This window comes from Bos grunniens, chromosome 24 (genome assembly GCF_055505025.1).
Source record: "Bos grunniens cultivar Pamir isolate PY7600 chromosome 24, Bosgru_T2T1.0, whole genome shotgun sequence".
Classification (NCBI taxonomy): Eukaryota; Metazoa; Chordata; class Mammalia; order Artiodactyla; family Bovidae; genus Bos; species Bos grunniens.
This window is the reverse complement of record NC_141188.1, coordinates 46,861,148-46,878,305: the sequence shown is the minus strand read 5'-3', so window position 1 is coordinate 46,878,305 and position 17,158 is coordinate 46,861,148. Positions and strand designations below refer to the sequence as shown.

Genomic DNA, 17,158 nt, shown 5'->3' with positions numbered 1-17,158 from the left:
CCTTCTCCACCTAATAGTGTACTATCATCATATTTGTCTATTGTCTCTCTCTGTCACAAGAGGGAAGGGAACTTTGTCTTGTTTGTGTCACTAGATGGGCCCTTTCATTCTAGTGCTAAGGGAAATGTCTAGAGAGGTAAAAGGACTAGTCCACAGCGTGTTTCTGAGGGACCCAAGAGAAGAGCTCAAGCCATCCAGTCTCCAACCTGTGCATCTCTTATTAAGGCCTGCTGATTTTGATCTGAATATTTCAGCATTTACCATTTTCCAGAGCATTTCCCACAAACATCATTTTGTCCTATATGCAGAAACCTGCTGCCAGATTCTCAGTGTCAGCTTACAGAAGCATAAAGCGAACTTCAGAGATGAAGGGATTTTCTGAAAGTCACAGGGAGCTAGGGCTGGAACCCAGGGCCCACAGCGTCCGCCGGCCAGGGCTTCAGAGCTGCAGAACTCGCCTTTCAAAGAAGGAGGCCTGGCATTGTCATTGTCCCCGCGTCCCCCCACCCCGCACCGCGGTAACCCGCCGCCCCCTTGCTAATCGACAGGTGCGTTTCTGAGCACTTCCATTCACATCTGGCTTCTGAGAAATCCAGCCCCCTCCTCCAGGATCCGCACTCTCCAGTAGAAGCAGCCCGGGCCGGGGGGTGGGGGGAGAAGAGGGCAGAGGGGTTGCGGGGAGGGGAGGTGGAGGGCTGGGGAGGGGGAGGGCCATTTCTGATGCTAAATTGGCCCGCGGAGCGGAGGAGGGTGCAGCTGGGTTCATTAGCTGCCTTCAGTCTCGCGCATTGAAAGCTGGAAGCAATGTGTGGTAATTAATAAGCACTCGGGCTCCCAAGGGAGCAGTCCTGTGGGTGAGAGGAGGCAGTGAGGTCCTGTTAAGGTGCAGCAGATCTGGCTCCCTCTGAAATTAATCCAGCCCGCGGGACAAGCACCGTTTCTGCCCGAGTTGTAAAAGGACAACGCCATTTTAAAAATCATCCCCATCGAAAAATCCTAAAATGGCAGGATGTCCCCGTCACCCTGTCTCTGTGTCGCTTTGACTTCGATTTGAGACGGGCGCTGTCAGCGCCGGTGGTGGCCGGTCACGTGCAAGGTCCGAGGGGAGGTGTCCTGCAGTATAAAATAACGCTGGCATTCTGCAGACTCTGTGTGAAACCCAGAAGGTAAAATATCTTAGTAATGATCTTTTATAAGGATTGGACGTTGAAGTAATATTTTGGATATATTGAGTTAAAAATATTAAGGTTAATTTTGGCTGTTTCTTTTTAACAATTTTAAAGGGACTACTAGGACATTTTAAAATGACATACGTGGCTTGCATTCATTCAGCCGTCCCCGGAACTGGCTTATGCCAGCTCGGGAGAATCAACTGTGAGCCTTTCCTCCCAACTCTGTGCTTAGTGAGGTCAGGTTAGCGTCTTGAAATTAGTATGGGTGGGATTTTTAACACTAAAATTGGCAGAGTGCTAGAAATTAGGATTTTTTAAGAGCTGGTTTATCAACACACCACTCCTCACATTATATTTCCCTGTTAGTTCTATTCTGGGTGTTTTGTTTAAGATTTCCTTTCTGGGTATGCAGGTTGCATGTGGGAGTTTTGTGTGCTTTCCTCTGTCTCTTTTCCCTAGTGCCTATATTCTTGTTTTTATTTATTTATTCATTCATCCACAATCATTGAATAAGCACTGTGCATAAGGTACTGTTTTAGACCATAGAGATTTATGATGAATAAGTCACAGTCCTGCTCCAGGGAGCACTCAGGATCTAGTGGGAATGAGAACAGAAGTTGGGGCAAACTGCTGTGGCAGTGGTGCTGCTGTTGAGTTGCTAAGTTCTGTCCGACTCTTTTCTGACCCCGTGGACCGTAGCCCATCAGGCTCCTCTGTCCATAGGATTTCAGCAGTGGTGAAGGTGAGGTCAAATGAATAGGACGACCTACAGAGTATGGGCAAAGGTGAGACACAGGGGCAGGCAAGGCTTCAGAGAGGAAGGGTTATTTGAGCAGGGTCTTCAAGGATGAATAGGAGTTTGTCAGGAGAGAATCTGGGAAAGATCATTCCACCTTGGGATCACCACAGCGTGGGATACAGGACAGAGGAGTGATGTTAGATAAGACTGGAAGAGAATTTTGGGACACAAAGAAGAAGCCTTTGTGAAACATGCAAAAAAAACCTCAGATAGATTTTCTCTTTTCCTTCCTTCTTCGCTTCCCCAATGTCTCTTTCTAATAATGGAAAATTGGAATGTAGAGCATTTATCCTTTCAAGCCCCTTCTCCCAGGGGTCAGGGATTCCATGAAGGAGATAAGGCTTTTCATGCCAAAGCCTGGGCGGAGTGATGAGGAGATCAGCCTGGACCCCTCGTACGGCAGTGGATTCAGAGACTCTGTGTGCGGAGTTTGGGGTGCTCCATGTCATTATTTGGAGTGTTCCTAAGGAGGTGGATGCCTTTGGAACCAAAGAGTGTGTCACTGAGATGAAGAGTGAACATGAAATAAGCTCGCTGCCTATTGGTGCCAGTGGCACAGTGATGCTACAGCAAAGGGTACTGAAGAGTGTGGCCAGAGGCTTGATGTTTGTAGTAGGAAAACCATCCCCTCGTTTTGACCTCAATTTTCTCATCTCTAAAATGTTTAAGTCATATTCGATTCTGTGTTTCAACACTTATAATAGTTGTTGATTATTTTATGTCTCTTCTTCATGGGTTTTAAGAATATTTTCTATTTCCCATAAATAAACCCTAATTTATTTTTTGTTGATGTGGTTTTGGTCGGTAGTGCATAAGGAAAAAAAGCTTTCTCCTCTCTGGTCCAGTATCGTTTCCTTCCTCGCTTGTCAGGGGTTGTCTCAGTCTATTCTTAGATCAGGGGCTATTTAGATGCTAGAGGCAGAGATTCAGCTAGACTAGGTGCCCAGGGTGAGCCCTTCTTTTCATCATCTCTCCGTGACTAAGGGTTCGTGAAACTTCAGAAACCAGTGGGCCAAGAGCAAAGGTTTTCTGGGCTGGACTGGGTGGTGCGTGCTCTGTCTGACCATTTCTTTTTTGCATCTGTAGCTCACTCATCACCACTCTGCCCACTTCTGTCAGAAGGTACCCCTTCATGACAGATTTGTCTCGCTTTTTTCTCTCTGCTCTAGAGTCATCCTTGGGGAGTCAGAGGACAGAGTTCCACTGGATGAGGGAGGCTCCGTTCTTCCAGCATGGCTGTCCTCTGGCCACCTGTCAGACGGCTCTCAAGAGCCCTCCTTCTCCTCATCCTGATGGCATGATCACTTGCCCCAGCCCCCAGCTCCAGAGACAGCTCCTGTTTCCTCTCTGACTCAATTCCTTCAAGTTCTTTTTGTGAAATCTCCCTAGTCTCGAGCCTGTACCCCCCCTGCCCTTCGCTGATCACCTATAGACATTTGCTGTGGGTCCTCGCCTGCTCCTTCAGGTCTGCATCTTGTCCTCCAAAGCACACAGTAGGTCTGTGAGTATGGGGACCCTGTAGGGAGAGGGGCAGGAGGAGATGCCTGCTGGCTGGCAAATAAACCCCAGGACAAGTTTCCAGCTCGTTGGCACCTTCCCTGCTTTGTCTGTAAGATGGGAATAATATTCCCTGTCCTCTTTCACAGAGAATTTTTTGGAGGATCAACGTGGACAATAAAAAACAGGATTTGGAGGGCTTAATGAGTGACCAGGAAGTAGGTGGAACTGAGGTGCCCCTTCCAGGCCTTGATTTCTGAACCCTCAGTGATGGATCGATTACGTGTCATGACAGTAGTTCCGGTGATGTTTCCCTAACGCTATTTCTCTGATAAACATACAAACAGGAAAACTCGGCCATCGGTCTGTCTGGAACCTAGCATGATTAGTTAAAAAAGAAGGGAAGACTCAGGGTGGTGGCAGTTACAGAAGCTGTTTTCAAACATGTCAGGGGCTGTCTGGTGGTAGATGCTGGCTTAATGGAGCTGGAAGGTGGGAGGAGTCTGTAAACATGCAGAAGCGGGCGGAGAGCTCAGGGAGGAAGTTTCTAAGTAGAGCTGTCCCATGCGTCATGGGCTGTGGGCACCAAAGGACCCTTCAGAAGTACTTGCGAAGGGGTTGCTTATTCCCCAGACAGATGTGAAAATGAGGGCAGCTTCTCTGGAGTACAGGAGCAGCTCAGACCGTGGTTCTCTTTGTGCTACTCAGACCTTAGACTGGATAGCTGTCCTGGAGGCTAAGGCAGGATGCAGCAGCCCACACTGACTGCTTTGGTGCTGAGCCCCCCTCCACCACTCTGTTAGCGGAACTGAGTCTAAGAGAAGACGTACCACCTGCCCCAGGTGTACGGCAGACCCAGAGTTCAAACTTGGTCTCTCTGACTCAGAGCAGGTGCTGGTGTGGCTTCTGGCCACCACCAGTAAAGTGAATGTGAAAGTTGCTCCATCGTGTCCAACTCTTTGCCACCCCATAGCCTATTCAGTCCATGGAATTCTCTAGGCCAGATTACTGGAATGGGTAGCCTTTCCCTTCTCCAGGGGATCTTCCCAACCCAGGTCTCCTGCATTGCGGGCGGATTCTTTACCAGCTGAGCCATGAGTGGTGTGCTAATTCTCTCTTCTCCTTCAGTCCCTGGCTCTCCTTCCTCTTGTGAAGCCTACCTCTTACAAGTGCTGCTTCTCAGCTCCCTCTCTTAGCCCCCTGCTGCCCGAGGCTCTGCGCTATGGCCTCTCTACTTAGCTTGGATCCTGAGCTGGCTCATCCCAGGGTGTCTCCCCTGAGGACCCTGGACCCCTTGCTCCCCTGTCAGCCCATGCCTGTCCTTCAGCCCTGCAGCCCTGTCTTACGGTGCGGGGCTCTTTGGGGATGTTGGCACACTCATGGCCTGTGCCTATCAGGTGGCTGATCCTCTGGGTCCCTAGCCCTCCTGCCCTCTGTTCTCAGCTCCCTTCCTTATTCCCAAAGTGCCCATTCAAACAGTGGCTGTTCTTTTCATCCCCCACCCCCCACACCCAGCTCTACCCTCCCTGCCCAGGGCAGAAGGATGACCCTTCATGAACACTTTATCCCCTCCTGGCTCTGCTGTGACTCTGGCTCATGTCGTCTGGTTTCCTTCATGACTGAACACCTCCCTGTTGCCAGCAGACGTCTTCCAGGTCTGATCTCATGGCTCTGCCTAAAGATTGAGGTATTGTGACCTCTTCATACTCCACCACAATCTATTCCCCAGCATCAATATCCCAACATGCTGTCTTACACATCACACACTCTGGTTTCGGGACACACCTCAGGGCTCCACAAACTCACCATCTCTTTTCACAGCTCCATACTTCTGTACATGCTCCTCCCTCCATCAGCCCTCCACGTGGTCCACATGCTCTCTCTCTGGCACCGTTTCCTTTCGTTACAAAGATTTTCCTGGTTCCCCCCAAGCAAAATTAGCTGCTCCTTTTTACATTTCCTACAGGCTTCAGTTTATACCTCCAGGACTTTGCACTGTGTTTCCCCCACTAATCCATAAGCACCTTGAGGGCAGGGGTGGGTCTTATTTGTCCTTGTAGCTCTAGTGCCTGTGGCAGGCCTGGTGCAGAGTTAGTGCCTGGCCCATGCCTAGTAAATGAATGGGTAAGTCACTTGCTTCCACGCTGCTGACGTGGAAGCGGCAGGCATGGCAATGACATATGCGGAGCAACAGCAAACCCACAACCATGAAAGCTGGTTTCCCCCCTTTCTTTTTGAAGGAGACATAATTTTAAAACATTTGAAAATAACCATAACTGAGAAAACCATTTATGGAGGGGGAAGTAATTTCCCTACTGTGTAAACATCCCTGTCAGTGTGAACACCAGAATGTGTCTTAGATCATCACTACCATGCCAACCCATTGATAAGAAAAAGGAAACTTCCATGAATATGTTTATCCCTTGCATAAAGTCGTATATTTTTTCAAAGACCTCCGTATGTGTGATCTCACTTGATCTTCATATCCTCCATGAGGTTGATTGCAAAAATGGCTCTAATTTTCCATCTCTCTCTGGACATGTGCCCTCTATAAAGAGCCTTTGCAGCTCTTCCTACAGTGGCAGAATCCACTTCCTTATCCCAGGGATCTGTGTTGGCCTCGAGACTTGCTTTGGCCAGTAGGACTTTTGGAAGTGACATCATGCTAAATATGAGTTTAGGCCACCAAATGCCTTGCAGCTTCTTTGCGATCTGTTGGACTCCTGTGACTATCATGGGATAAGTGTAGGCTTGTCTTCTAGAGATTAAGAGCCACCTGATTCATCCTAGTGAAGACCGCTGCCACATGAACAAAGCCCACCAAAGCCAACTCTCCACATGCTAGCAGGCCCATGAGCAGGGCCGTCCTAGACCCAAGGCAAGCTCAGTTTGTGAGCTAAACTGTTTTTTTATGCCTGTAAGTTTGGGGTAGTTTATTATGTAGCACTAGCTAGTTGATAACACTCCCTGTGAGAGAAGTAGGACAGGAATGGCAGTTATAGGTGGGGAGGCTTGATGATCCAAAACTCCAGTTCCTAATTCAGTGCTGTTTCCACAATGGTTTTCAATAATTGGTTGATCACAGAGTCCTTCCTTCAAGTAAAATTGTATGGAGTCCCAATATGGAAAACTAGTCAACAGAACACTCTTTCTATTGAAGCTGGTCCAGGGCCCTAAATATACTGTTTATTTACATTGTGGCCCAGTGTAATATATATAAGATACTTAGATTTGGCTTTGAAACAGTTGGTGGCATTCAGGGCAAGCAGAATATGTGGTTTATGGTTGGCAATAACCTCAATCTAGTGGGAGGAAAACAGATCAAGCCTGAAATGATGATGAACAGTATTAAAAGTGACCTGTACATGTTGAGCTTGGTAGTAGAAGTTCTGGATCCTCAGAGTGCAGTAGCTGTGATAGTGGTTGACTGAGGGTGTTCAGAAAAGGGGTCATGGAAAAGGTGGATTGAAAAGGAGGATAAGATGTTAATGAGTGAAGGAGAGAAAGAGCCTTTTTAGGGTGGAAAATGATATAGCTCCAGGGAGGGAAGGAGCATTATTTTTTGCGGGACAGATCAGGAGGTTTGGTTCACAGAGTTAAAGGGGCTGCTGGGCCTTGGAAGGGAGCGAGTTAACCATGGAAATGGGACAGTGTCAGAGAAGTCCTTTAAGACCCATGTCTTCCATGAAACCCTCAAAGACTAGTTTATCTTATATCTGAACTTCATGTCCTGCAATAAGTGTTTCATGACTTTTCTCCTACTCTCGAGTGCATGTTCCTGAAGGGCAGAGCTGGCTTCCTCTTTTCTTGATGTCATCCTTACGGTTGACTATCTCCTGGGAGAGTTGATACTTGTACACTGAGCACCTGATGGACTTCACTGTGTCAGGTTCCTATAACTCACAGCACTGGGATCACAATTCCTCTCCTGGACTCCTGCTTAAGGAAGTCCTGAAGATTATTCTAATCACAACAGTCGGCCTAGCTCTGTGGTTGGGGAAATGTGATTCTAATAGAGAGAGAGAATTGGATTTCATAGCTTTTAAGTCTCTGACTTCTGGATTGTATGGAATGGGGGAAAGGACCTACTAGCCATTAATGCTATGGAGACTATTATGGGAGATATGCTAGTTTTAAACACGTTCGCCAGTTCTTCGGCAATCCTTCCATCAAAAGGTAGCTCTTGTTTGCAAATATTTTCTTCCAGTCTATAGGTTGTCTTTTTGTTTTATTTATGGTTTCCTTTGCTATGCAAAAGCCTTTAAGTTTGATTAAGTCTCATTTGTTTATTTTTGCTTTTATTCTATTGCCTTGGGAAACTGACCTAAGAAAATGGTATGATTTATGTCAGAGAATGTTTTGCCAACATTCTCTTCTAGGAATTTTATGGTGTCATGCCTTACATTTAAGTCTTTGGTCATTAAGAATTATTTACAATAGCCAAGACGTGGAAGCAACCTAAATGTCCGTTGACAGATGGGCAGGTAAAGGAGACATAGTATATGTAAACATGCATATACATATACATGTGTGTGTGTGTATACATATGCACATACATGTACCATGTCTATATATGAATATTACTCAGCCATAAAAAGGAATGAATAAAAAAAAAAAAAAAGGAATGAATAAGGCCATTTGCAGCAACATGAATGAGTCCAGAGAATATTATACAAAGTGAAAAAAGTCAAAAAGAGAAAGACAAACACCATAGAATACCATTCATATGTGGAATCTAAACTGTGGTACAGATGAACTTATTTATGAAACAGGAACAGACTCACAGAAACGAAGAACAGACTTGTGGTTGCCAAGGGGAGGGGAGGTGGAGGAGGGCTGGATTGAGAGTGTGAGATTAGCAGAGGCAAACCATTGTATAGAGAGTGAATACACAACAAGGTCCTACTGTTTAGCACAGGAAACTATTCAATAGCCTGTAATACACCACAATAGGAAAGAAAACAAAGTGATTCAGGTTTATATACACATGTATGTACACCAGAAATTAACACAACATTGCAAACAAACTATACTTCAACAAAAAATAAATTTTAAAAATGGTGACACTTATTCTCTTCCTCTTGATTATGGGCTGGCCTTTGTGACTTGCTTTTTATACACAGAAAGTGACAAGTGATACTGACTTTTGAAGCCAGTTCAGAAAAGGCAGTACAGCTTCTGCCTAGCTCTCTGTAGCTTTGGATTTGCATGTTTGGAGCCCTGAGCCACCATGTATATCACCCCTATTTTTTATTTTCTGTATTTTAATGCTTTGCTGACACCAAAGGGACTGTCCCTCCAAAATTAGTTAATTCCTAGAGAGAGCAAGGAACTCACCTGGGAGCACATCCTTCTTATGCAAACTAGCTGATACAGATAGAGTCCACGTCCCCAGTCACCTCCTATATTGGGCTTTCACATTCTGGGCCATTATTCATCTGCTCTGATCATCTCAGGGCCAGATACCAGACAACTAGGGATAGCTCGCATGCCCATGAGCCTGACGAGATTATTTAAACTAGCCAGTCTTAAGCCTGCTTCCTCTGCTCCACCATTTCCTCCCATTGAAATGCAGTAAAGGTTCTCACCTACATTCCACCCTACCCCACCCGCTAACTGACCCTGGTGCTTCCCCGTGTGGCTCTCTGTGGTGTAGTATGCCTCTTTCTCTTGGGATCTGTGAATTTACTAAACTGTCTTTTCAGTGGAAAGTGTCTCCTGATCCCACTATACCTCAATAACTATAAAACCTAGATTTTAAAAGACCATGTAAGAAGTCTGGGTATACTGAAGCCACCATACCGGAGGGGCCACATGTAGAGATGACACAGGGGAGGAAGGAGCTGCTCAAGGAGCCCCAGGTGATGTTGGAGCCTTTTTTAACCCCAGTGCTGGGTATGTGTGGGATCCTGTGAGAAGACCCCTGCTCCAGCCATCTTTTGATCGCAACCTCATAGAAGACACCTAGCAAGAACTGCCGCTGAATTCCCAGAACTGTGAGAGATAATTCCAATGAGTGACTTATTACTTTGTATCACTAAGTTTGGATGGTTTGTTACAGAGTCAAAGGTATCTGAAACAGGAGGGATGACCAAAGTCATGGTTCTGTTGATTTCATTTCTGTTCGCTCTGGCTGTCGAATCACTGTTCATGCCTTTTAGGATCATTTAATTCCTGAAGTTTGAAATTCTTCTTCAAATTGAAATTCTTCAATTCTTGCTTCTTCAAAGCAAGATTCTGTAGACTGACCCTACCCGCCACCCAGGGCAGTTAGTAATAGCCCTCTTGTATCGCTTGGTGCAATGCCTTAAAGAAAACATCTAAAACTATTTAGAAATATTTCTAGGGGCACCCGGATGAAATTCAGAGCTCAGCATGGCCAATCAGAAAAAAAGAAGAGGGGAGAAAATAAAAACGAGACAAACCAGGCTTTCAAAGAAAATTGAGGATCTGGAGAGCCTTCAAGTCTTTTGATTTATATTTAAACATTTCTCAAGATTGAAGTCTTGATTAGCCTAGTCCTCTCAAGTTCTGCCCCAGCCCTGATTTATGGGAAGGCCAAGCTGAAGCAAAATGAAAGCAAAATGAGATATTCTTTAAAATTACCTTGGAGCACTTGAAGGAGGGCACAAGTGTAACGTGGAGATTAAAAAGGAAGTGATGAGATGGGCTTCTGAAACCCTTGATCTGCAGACGTCTGGAGTGTAGGGAGGGGGGCTTATGAGTGATGGGCTACAATCGCTGCAGGTGAGACCCCTGCAGGATGCTTTGTTTGGCTTGGCTCCCTGTAGACTGAGCTCTCTCCATCAAAGAGTGGCCCTGAGAGCCCAGGCTGGCATTATGATTTGGTGACCCTTCCTTCATTAGCTGGAAGGGAGAAACTTCTAGCACAGAGAATGACAGATGTGTGAAGGGAGGAGATGGATTGGCTGTGGAATGTTAACAGTAGAAATCAAACCCACAGCAGCTCAGAGGCTGAATCACCTTTAGACCCAGGCAAGAGGAGGCTTTGATCCAGGCTCCCTACTCTACCCCTCTCCCAGCCGCCTTCCACCTGGGCAAGAAACCTAGGGACCACAAAGACATGCTCACAGTAGCTGACTGTCTAGACTTCACCCTGGGTATCTAGGATCTGTAATTTCCTGACTAAATGGTTCCAAGCCCACTGCCAGGGGCTGCATGGGCTTCCTCTTTGGTTCATTCTTCTGAAAACACACCAGGTGCTGTGTGTACCTTAAGACTTGAGGGTTGGACTGGTGGTGGCTATTTACAGGAGGAGGAGCTGGGACACACGGTCTGGCAAGTTCACATGCACGTGCACAAGGACCTTAAAATGTGGACAAAGCCAAGGATGGAAAGAAGAAAGTGGTGTTGGCTGGACCCCGGACCCTATACCTTCCCAGGCTCTGGTACAGAAAACTGAGTATTCTAAAGTCAAACTTGGTTTTCCAGGTTGATATAAAGATATATTTGGATGGAGGAGGAGGGGATACATTTAATTTGCACTTGTTATCTTGATTTATCACTCCTGCCTATGTAGCCATATGGCATACATGGGCCTTCGTATGCACTCTTGCCCCAGCTTGCAGATGTTAGGAGAGGGCATGAGCAAAGGGCAGAGACAGATCGTGACTTTGGTCTGTTGCGTTGACCACAGGGAGCTCGGCCTTTGACCAGCCTTCTCCCTTGAGGGTAGGATGGTATTTGTGTGATGGTATTGCTTTCAACTTTAATCTCTCTCACATGTCTTCTCAGCTCAAGAGTCAGCCATGGCTCCTCTCCTTTATGGGAAGAGCCCTGAAGATCTGTGGAACATTCTGGATTTAGTCTGCTGTCTTAAACCTACCTTCTACAACTATCTTTTTTGCTTCCATGGACCTTCTGTGTGCTAGTAAAAACTTCACTACTTCTCCCTACCCTCCTCTACCACACACACACACACACACACACACACACACACACACGGGTGAGCAGGTTCCTTGCTCTCAGTTTACTCACAACACCTTCTTTCTCAAATACCATTCCTCTTGTTCTTCATCCATTCAAATCCTACCCATTTTTAAAGATCTTGTTCAAGTTGAACTTCTTAAACTTTGTTTATCCATTAATTCCTTCATTGAATGACTCATCAGTAAGACCCTGGCATTTCTACATGCTCTTCAAAGTTTCTTAGTTATATATTTTGTATCTGAAGCTGCATAGCATATTTCTCATGAGTGGGAACTCTCTGTTGGGTCACTTTCACATTCCACTCATTGGTCACAGAGGATAATGGTAAAGAGTTGATATGTGGCAAAGATCTATTGATTAAGTAATAAGCAGATTGATGGAGCAATCAGTTGGTTAGCCACAAACCTCCCTCCCACATAAAGGAATTTGCAAAGAGCTTGGATAGTCTGGCTTCCATTCTCTCCTTGCCATTTTTTTTTTAAATCATTCTACTAGTTTATTTCTCTTCCATTATGTATCTATCATAGATAGATCTATCCACTATGTATCTATCATGCTGGGATTTATTTCAACCTTTTTGAACATATTGATATTTTGACTTGAAGTCTTAATGAGAATGATTTCTTTATTACAAATTTGAGTTTTTATTTGCAATTTATAACAAATTACTCTCATAGACAAGCATATGTTGAAATAAATAGGCTCAGTAATTTATTATTTCTTATTATTTCCACATGACTTTGGTTTATATTTCTAACAGAATCCCTATTTCTATCTTTTTTTTTTCTTTTAGGAAATATATAAAAACAGTTGTTCTTGAAAGGGTGACCCCTGGACCAGTACCATCAATTATCACCTAGATCTTCTATTTGAGCAAGCCCTTCAGGTGATTTTTATGTATGCTAAAGTTTGAGAACCACTTTATTAGTTGACCCCTTCATGGATCACTTCCTTGTCGTGGTGAAGGGACTTGCATAACTCAATGAAGCTCGGGCCAAGCCTGGTAGGGCCACCCAAGATGGACGGGTCATAGTGGAGAGTTCTGACAAAATGTGGTCCAGTGGAGGAGGGAATGGCTATCCCATATTCTTCCCAGGAGAACCCCATGAGCCGTGTAAAAAGGCAAAAAGATATCACACTGAAAAATGAGGCCCCCCACCCTGCACTCCCAGGTCAGAAGGTGTTCAGTATGCCACAGAAGAAGAGTGGAGGAAAATTACTACTAGCTCCAGAAAGAATGAAGTGGCCGGGCCAAAGTGGAAACAACACTCAGTTGTGGATATATCTGGTGATGAAAGTAAAATCCAATGCTGTAAAGAACACTTTTGCATAGGAACCTGGAATGTTAGGTCCATAAATCAAGGCAAATTGGACTTGGTCAAGCAGGAGATGGCAAGAGTAAACATCAACATCTTAGGAATCGATGAACTAAAGGTGAATTTAATTCAGATGATCATTATATATACTACTGTGGACAAGAATCCCTTAGAAGAAATGGATACCACTCTAATGGCAGAAAGCAAAGAGGAACTAAATAGCCTCTTGACAAGGGGGAAAGAAGAAAGTGAAAAATCTGGCTTAAAACTCAATATTAAAAAACTAAAGTCATGGCATCTGGTCCCATCACATCATGGCAAATAGAGGGGGAAAAGTTGGAAGCAATGACATATTTCCTCTTTGTGGGCTCTAAAATTGCTGCAGATGGTGACTGCAGCCATGAAATTAGAAGACAGTTGCTTCTTAGAAGGAAAGCTATGGCAAATCTAGGCCGTGTATTGAAAAGCAAAGACATCACTTTGCTGACCAAGGTCTGTAGAGCCAAAGCTATGGTTTTTCCAGTAGTCATGTACAGATGTGAGAGTTGGATCATAAAGAAGGCAGGATGCTAAAGAATTGATGCATTCAAAATGTGGTGCTGGAGAAGACTCTTGAGAATCCCTTGAACAGCAAGGAGGTCAAACCAGTTGATCTTAAAGGAAATCAATCCTGAATAATCATTGGAAGGACTGATGCTAAAGCTGAAGCTCCAATATTTTGGCCACTTGATGTGAACAGCCAACTCATTGGAAAAAACCCTGATGCTGGGAAGGATTGAAGCAGAAAGAAAAGAGAGTGACAAAGGATGAGATGGCTGAATGGCATCACCAATTCAGTGGGCGTGAAGTTGGCAAACTCTGGGAGATGGTGAGGGATAGGGAGGCCTGACGTGCTGCAGTCCATGGGATCGCAAAGAGTTGGACACAACTTGGTGACTAGTTGAAAAAAAGCACTGAGCTGGCAGTGGAGACTCTGAATTTTGGCTCTGCCTCTTTTATTAAAAGCCTGTGTGACTCACTCTAAGTCTTAATTTCCTCATGCCAGCTTTTCTGTCTGTCTTAGTGTCTTTGGGGATAAAGATGGACTATTCTCATTTTAGTTTTTTGTACTGGCAACATGGTGAAAATAACAATGATATTTACTTCACAGGATTTTTAAAGATCAAATAGTTCATTGCATGCACACTCTTGCAGGATTCTTTCTAAAATCCCTAGAATTATCAAGGGAGCTCAGATTCTCAATATTCTACACTAGATTGCACAATCAAGGAACCTTGGTTTCTACCATATGTAGGTGTTACAGCCCACTGGGGAGTGCACAGTCACTTGGCTGTATAGTGTATTCGAGGTGTTGGAATAAATGGTACATGTGATGGATAATAAGCTTAGAAGAGGAAGCAGCTTCTGAGAGTTGGCATGGTCACACAGAATGCTGCATATAAAATATGGGTTTTGAGTTGGGTCTTAAAGATAAGCTGTGGAGAGACAGATAGTGGAGAAGGGCACTTTTGATTAGTTTCGTGCATGAATGCCGGGATTAAATGTGCAAACTAAAATGGGGGGTGGAGATGGGGTCATCTGCCAGTGATTGGGTCGATGTTGAGGGATGTTGTGGAAAAAAGTTTGAAAAGGATGTTGGGGCCAAGTATTGAGGGTCTTGATGATGGGAAAGGAATCTGGAAACTCTGAGTGAGAAAACTGGCAGAATAGGTCACTGGTCATATTTTAGATTTTTCTAGGATCAGTGGGATATTTGGTTGGTGGTATGTTGGGGACATCTTATCACATACTTTCAGGGAAGAAGACAGAGTCTGAGGACTGAACCCTTGAAGCTTGTCGTGGGAACTGCCTTGGCTAGCTCCATGGAATTGGCCTAAATACACATGTTAATTAATTCCCAGTAGTTTTAAAGACTAGCCTAACCACAGTTTCAGATACCCCAGAGGAAAGGGAGCAGGTTCTCAATCTTGGCTACATATTGGAATCACATGGGGGCTTTAAAAAATCCATATCCAGACCGTATACCAGGGGAATTCCCTGATAGCCTATTGGTTTTGTTTCTGGGTTTTCATTGCTTTGGTCTGGTTGGGGAACTGAGATCCCACAAGCCATGTGGCACAGCCAAAAAAAAGCACATGGATTCTACCCCAGAGATTTTGAGTTAAATTGTCCAGCTTGGGCCCATGCACTGTTATGTTTTAAAAGCTCCCCAAGTGGTTCTATTACAGATAGTATTCAACCACCCCAACAATTTGTGATATATTCTGCTCAACAAGGAAGTGTTTCTGTTGTTTCAGACATCAGTTGTCTCTGAGTTTTGGTGGCTCTTCAAATAATGGAGCAGATTGCCATGGTCTTGGCAGGCTGAGGAGTGTGGCAGACGTGAGTGATCTTGGCTGGCATATTAAAAAATATGGACCCAGGAAAGAAAACAGAAGGTGCAGTGGAGCAGTGGAGAGGACTCTGGGTATAGGCATCTGACGACCTCCACATAAAGCCCAACAAGGAGTCAGAAGCTACAGATCAGAACCGTAATTGTAAAAGTGTGTCTAATTTCTCAGACTTTATATCTCTCGCATGTTTACTTGTTTGTCCTCCTCTCTGTAGTCCCATAGAAACTACCAGTAAATCTTTGGAATTGAAAATGGATGGCATGCCTGTTTTTAGGACTTGTAAGGAAAAATGGGAGACTTTGTGACATAACATCTTGAAGGAAGGAACCCCCAGCCCAGGCCTGGATATTGACAACTGTTAAAAAAGAACAGGGCTGCCAGGAAGGAAGCCAGCTGGGAGCAGAAGTCCCTTGTGGCTTCCTTGTGTTTAAAAGTGCAACATACCCAATTCTCAGCACACAGAATTTGTGAAGTAAATGACTGTCAAGTTGATGTGTGTTCTAGTCCTGGCTTCTGTTCCTTCTGGATTGTGTATCCTTGAGTATGTTTTTCGTTCATAGAGCTCTTCTTCCTCCTCTGTAAAGAGGGGGTAGATCATATCCTAATATCCAGTCTTCAGGGCAAATGAACTAACGAACTTCAAGGAGTCTAGGGTTGGAGCTTAAGGTGCTGTGTCTTTAATGACACCATTTCCCCGAGTCTCAAGTTTCAGCTTAAAATGTCATATACAGTGTGCCTTCATTCATTCATCAAAATTTTATTGAGCACCTACTGTATGCATGGCCCTACTGTAGCACTTAGGACTCAGCAAAGAACAACAACAATAAAAAGACCCTGGTCTCCTGTTGTTCTACTCTAGTGGAGAGACAGACGATAAACTCCTTAATTTATCTGTGTTTATTTAATATAGAAACAAGGAAACATTATTATCTGAGGTCACACAGTGCTCTAGGAGACCCAGCCCCTGGTCTTCCATGGAATACGCCAAAGGTTTCAGGAGAGTCTCCTGAGGATCGAGTGAAATGACGCAGTCACACTGTTTGCAGACTTCAACACTATGTAAATATGGCTACTTTTTTTTTTTAAGTGTTTACTTACTTATTTGGATGTGCCGGGTCTTAGTTGCAGCAGGCAAACTCTTTGGTCTGGCATGTGGGATCTAGTTAACTAACCAGGGAATGAACTCAGAAGAGTGATTACTTTTTACAATAATTTTATAATTCCAAGTCACTAATGTACTGTGTGCTAGAAAACAGCAGATTCAGTGTTTGAAAGGTATGAATTCTCTAAACTGCTCTCTTAATCTCCTGGGACTCTCAGATCCCAGTATTTGGGGACATGCAGGCATGAGTGGGGCTTCCTTGATGGCTCAATTAAAAAATCTGCCTGCCAGTACAGGAGATGCGGGTTTGATCCCTGGGTCAGGAAGATCTGGAAAAGGACATGGCAACCCACTCCAGTATTCCTGGGCAGAAGAGCCTGGCATGCAGACTATAGTCCATGGGGTCACAAAAGAATCAGATATGACTTGGCAAGTAAGCACCTACAACAACAGGGCGTGGGTGGTCTTAGAGTAGGAAGTGGCCCAGGCGATCTGGTTTGGGAGATGAGAGGAAGAACCTCTGCCATGGTGCTTTAGGGTCCACTATTTAGGTTAGGGGCTAACTACATATTCCAAGAAAAACTTCATTTCAAGGTGAGGGTGAAGTGAGAGTCTGGGGAGATTGCAGATGGGGTTTTCAAGAACATGTAAGATGTTATGGAATTTTCGAGCCAAAATGCAGCCCAGAGTGGTTAAGTGACAAGTTCAAGATCATACAGCCAACAGAGGTATTGCTGGGACAAGAACAGAGTGCCAAGCTCTATGTAGACTTCCTCTCTATTAAAAGGTACTAACCGCATACCAGCCTAGATCAGTTGCTCACCAGCTGGTTCCCCTCAATAGCACACACTTGCTATACGTTGAAAAGTATTTTGTTCCTGCATATCTGGAACAAATTGATAGAATTCCAATTCTTTCTTCATTCTTGA

General features: G+C 44.7%; 1 long non-coding RNA gene across 3 annotated transcripts in view; it reads left to right on the top strand.

Moving 5' to 3' along the window:
- Positions 1 to 13,753, top strand: part of LOC147346199 (uncharacterized) — a 45,604-nt gene extending 31,851 nt beyond the window's left edge. Inside the window, exons 1-2 of one of the 3 annotated variants that reach the window (XR_015153481.1) lie at positions 741 to 1,166; positions 12,212 to 13,753. This is a non-coding gene — a long non-coding RNA (uncharacterized LOC147346199). Of the gene's footprint in view, positions 1 to 740; positions 1,167 to 12,211 lie in introns of those variants that run through there. The other 2 variants (XR_015153480.1, XR_015153482.1) reach the window with 2 other exon arrangements.
- The last annotated feature ends 3,405 nt before the right edge of the window (positions 13,754 to 17,158 follow it).